This window comes from Furipterus horrens, unplaced genomic scaffold (genome assembly GCF_987537825.1).
Source record: "Furipterus horrens unplaced genomic scaffold, mFurHor1.1.pri manual_scaffold_6, whole genome shotgun sequence".
NCBI classification, from domain to species: Eukaryota; Metazoa; Chordata; class Mammalia; order Chiroptera; family Furipteridae; genus Furipterus; species Furipterus horrens.
Genome location: NW_028327176.1, coordinates 63319315 through 63323712, shown reverse-complemented (window position 1 = coordinate 63323712; position 4398 = coordinate 63319315). Strand labels below are relative to the sequence as shown.

Here is a 4398-nt window from a genome sequence, read left to right as displayed (position 1 = left end):
AGAAAACTTTTTTCCTTGAATCAGTTTAAACTTTCAAAGTCATATGCTTCTAATTGCCTCTAATATGCTTCACACCTCAACTCTGCTCTGTAGTCTAAAAACAGTCATAGACAACAAAGGTGTGATGCTTTGTTCAATAACATTTTATTAACATGAAAATTTTAATTCTGTAAAATTTATTTATTTATTTTTTCATTAGAAATATTTTTTATTAATTATAACAAATGCATCACACTAAGGTAAGATAACAATGGAAGAAATGCGTAAAGGATATATGGGAACTATAATCTCAATTTTTCTGTAAATCTAAAATTGTTCTAAACAATATTTTTAAAGTATTTCAAAGTTTACAAGTACATAGTAACACAAATGTATAGAAAAAAAGTCTAGCAATACCTCTGTTACTATCCAAATAATTGGAGACATATTAAAGGGAAGGTAAAAGAGAAAATAAAAACCAATTTAGGCTTCTCTCTCATCAGCAGAAAAGTTTTATTCTTTATAAGGACAAACAAGTTATACCACATCCAAGGCCTTACCTTACAGACACAAACCAAAGTAGCCATTTAAAGCATTAGATATGGAGGCATGAGAAACACGGGGGAAAATGCTTCGCTGTCTGCAGCTTACAACAAACTGCTCCATCGACAGGCAGCTGAGCTCTGCTAGCGCTTGGGTGTGGCTGAGGGGAGTACAGCTACAGAACCAAAGGAGAACCGCTGTTTTCTACAAGTACTGAAGCATTTTAAGACTGTATTGGTAGGGATATATTTCGATGGTGAAGGAAGAGGGGAAAAGAGCCGAGTCCCTTCCCACAGGGCATTAGGCAGCCTTGCACAGGGTGACGGCAGAGAAGCGGACTTCTCCTTGCTCACGCTCAGTGAATTCTCTGCAGACCTTGGCGGCATCTTGCAGCAGCGAGTACTCTGCACTGGTGCCGTGGTTCACCGGAAAAGGCATTCGTCCATCAAGTTCATAGAGGTGGACATCCATGTTGTTAAACAGAATAAAATGGAAGTTCACTTTGTCATCTACCCGACACTGGCCTTCTTGTGACAGGGCGTCATGGGCTGCCTGAATGGCCTCATTCTTCTCGAAGCATTTTGCTCTGTCTTCAGGGGACAACTTCTCGGTTTCAGAAAGAAACTGTTTCAGAACTGACCCATTCTCAAATTCCAGTTTGTCCTGATTATTGGCCACTGCGTGTGTAAGTCCGATGGTACCACAGGAGTTCCCAATGGTCTGCTTCATGAAGTACACTTTAGGGCTGACTTCCTGCCCCTTCAGCTCTTCAATCTGTTTTTTTCTTAAGTTCTCATGCTGGGCAGTGAGTGGAAACAGCAGCAGCAGCGCGCAGGCCGGAGCAGGCACCGAGCTCAGAGTCTCCTCCTCCAGCCCCAGCACGTCCACGAAGCGCCACTGGCCGGCGACAACCCCAGCCGGGCCAGCACTTTGTTCAGCATCTCGGGGTTAATCTCCATGGGTTTGAGCTGCATCTTCGCGAACAGCAGGTGAGATCACTACTCAGAGAAGTAAGATTTATATAACAAAAAATATTATTTTTTTATTTTTCTGTTTTCAATCATTTAAAAATATAAACATGTAAGAAACATTCATAGCTTCCAACAGGGGATGCCTTTCCACTTATATGTATCTTCTTTAATTTATTTTATCAATGTGCTATATTTTTCAGTGTACATATCTCTTAAATTATTGGTTAGATACATTCTTAAGTATTTTACTATTTTTATGCTATTGTTTTCATAACATTGTTTTTTTATTTTTTCAAATAATTTGTCACTAGTGTATGGAAATACAACTGATTATTATATACTGAATTTTTATTCAGAAAATATACCGAATTTGTTTACTAGTTCTAACATTTTTGGTGTCATCTTTAGGAACTTCTATATATTAATATAAGACTATGTAATCTGCTGGGACAATTTTACTTTTCCTTTCTTATTTGGATGCCTTTAATTTATTTTTCTTGCCTGATTGCTTTGGCTAGAAATTCCAGTACTATGTTAAATAAAAATGGTGAGAGTGGGTACTCTTGTTTTGTTCCTGATCTTGAAGAAAAAGTTTTTAACCTTTTATCATTAAGTATAATGTTAGCTGTAGATTTGTCATATATGGATTTCTTATGATAAAATATGTTTCTTCTGTTCCCAATTTGTTGAGACTTTTTACCACAAATTGTTACTGAATTTTGTCAAATGTTTACTTCTTCATTTGTTGAAATGACATATTTTTATCTTTCATTTTACTATTGTAATTTATCACATTTATTGATTTATATATGTTGTACTATTTTTTTATGTCAGAAATAATTTCTACTGGATCATGTAGTATAACCCTTTTAATGTCCTATTGAATTTAGTTTTCTGTTTTTTCTTGAGAATTTTTTTTCATTTATATTCATTAGGCATATTGATCTGTAGTTTTCTATAGAGTCCTTATTTGGCTTTGATATAACAGTAATGCTGACTTTGTAAAATGACTTTGGAACTGTTCCCTTGTATTCAATATTTTTGTAAGAGATTGAGAAAAATTAGCATTAATGCTTCTTTAGGTGTTTCATAGAAATCACCAGTGAAATCATCTGTCTGGGCTTTTCTTAGTTGGAAGGTTTCCAATTATTGTTTCAGTCTCTTTATACAGTATTGATCTCTTCATATTTCTACTTCTTCATGATTTAGTCTTGGTATATATCTAGGAATTTATCAGTTTTTTTCTACACTATCTTCTTTGTTTGCATAGAATTGTTCATAGTCGAGTCGGCAGCCGTCCGTCTCGAGAGACGATGGTGTAGCTTCTTAAGAGTCTATCTGCACCGCCGAGAATGGCTGTGCAGTCCAACTCGGGAGTGACACGGTATCTGTCTCCTCTCGTGTTGAATCGACATCTTGCGATGACGCTGGAGTGTCCTCTCCAGTGAAGCTGAAGCTACAGAGCCTGGGCAGGGTGATATGGAGGGTCTGCTGTTGCCCATGCAGCAGACCCCCCCTCTCTTCGCAGCTGAAGGGTCCAAGGGAAAGACGGAGTCAATACAGCTTGGGTTCAGGTGCGCCGCAGGAGTTGCCGGTGTTGACTACAACGTCAAATCGCCTTAGGGACTCCGGCTCCGGATTTTCTGTCGGGGTTTACTCCCTTAGCCTTTCCCCTGAAGAGGTATGCCGCAAGGCAGCGGAGGTTTTTTGGAGTCAGAGTTTTCCTTCTCTGATGTGCCCTGACTGGAAGATCGAACCAGCGACACTTAGCTCGCAGGCCGACGCTCAATCCACTGAGCCAAACCAGCCAGGGGTATTGTTCATAGTAGTTTCTTACATTCATTTGTATTTCTGTGCTATCAGCTGTAAATTTTTCTCTTTCATTTATTATTTAATGCATTTGGCCCTTATTCTAATTTTTATTTGTTAGTCTAGTTAAAGCTTTCTATATTTTATCTTTTCAAAAAAAAAGTTCTTGTTTTGTTAATCTTTTCTAATATATTTCTAGTCTCTATTTCATTTCTTTCTAGTCTAATCTTTTGTACTTCCTTCCATCTGACAACATTTGAACTACTTAATTCTTCCTATTCTATTTTCTTAAGGTGTAAAGTTGGGTTTTTTATTTGAGTTTTTTTTTTTTTTTTTTTTTGGTTGACATCTTTTTTCTGTCAGTATTTTGAATATATCAGCCCACATCATTAAGGCATTCTTTTGCATGTTTGAGTCTGCTATTGAGACTATTAGTTTTTTTCTATAATCATTGAATTTTCAGCCCTAGGATGTCTACTTGTTTGTTTGTATTTGAAGGTTTATATTTCTGTGTTGAATTTCTCATTTTTTATGTATTCTTTTACTAAATTTCATTTTGCTTTCTGTCTTTGAGTTCTCATAGTTCACTGAACCTCTCTAAGAGGACTCCTAACTTGTCAGATTGTTCACAGATATCCATATCTTTAGCTTCAGTTATTAGAACTTTATTAGTTCTATTTATTGTCATCATGTTTATCTGATTTTTCATGATCATTGACTCCTTGCATTGGTATATGTGCATTGATTAAGTGATTTCCTCTTCCAAACATTGTAAGTTTCTTTGGTATGGAAAGACCTCCACCAGTCTGTTTAGCTTGGGATACTAGACAGATTAGCTGGTAGCATCTGTGGGTAAGTAGGGCTTTCTGTAGGATATCAAATTCATTGAGACCACCACCCATGCTCTGAGTCCAGAGTGTATGCTACAGCTTGGCTCCATGGCTGGTTGAGCCTTCCTGTTGTCTGTGCTCTATGATCAATAGTGCTTCTGAGTGTTCTTATTAATCCTGTATGGCTGCTGGCTATACTCCACATTTTGCTGGGGCCACTTGCTGGGCTGTGCAATCACTTTGGTCAGAAAGGGTTTTAGATAAAC

General features: G+C 37.3%; 1 pseudogene; it reads right to left on the bottom strand.

Moving 5' to 3' along the window:
• Nucleotides 1-461: 461 nt before the first annotated feature.
• LOC150006319 (ubiquitin carboxyl-terminal hydrolase isozyme L1 pseudogene) lies at nucleotides 462-1527 on the bottom strand (annotated as a pseudogene).
• Nucleotides 1528-4398: the final 2871 nt, after the last annotated feature.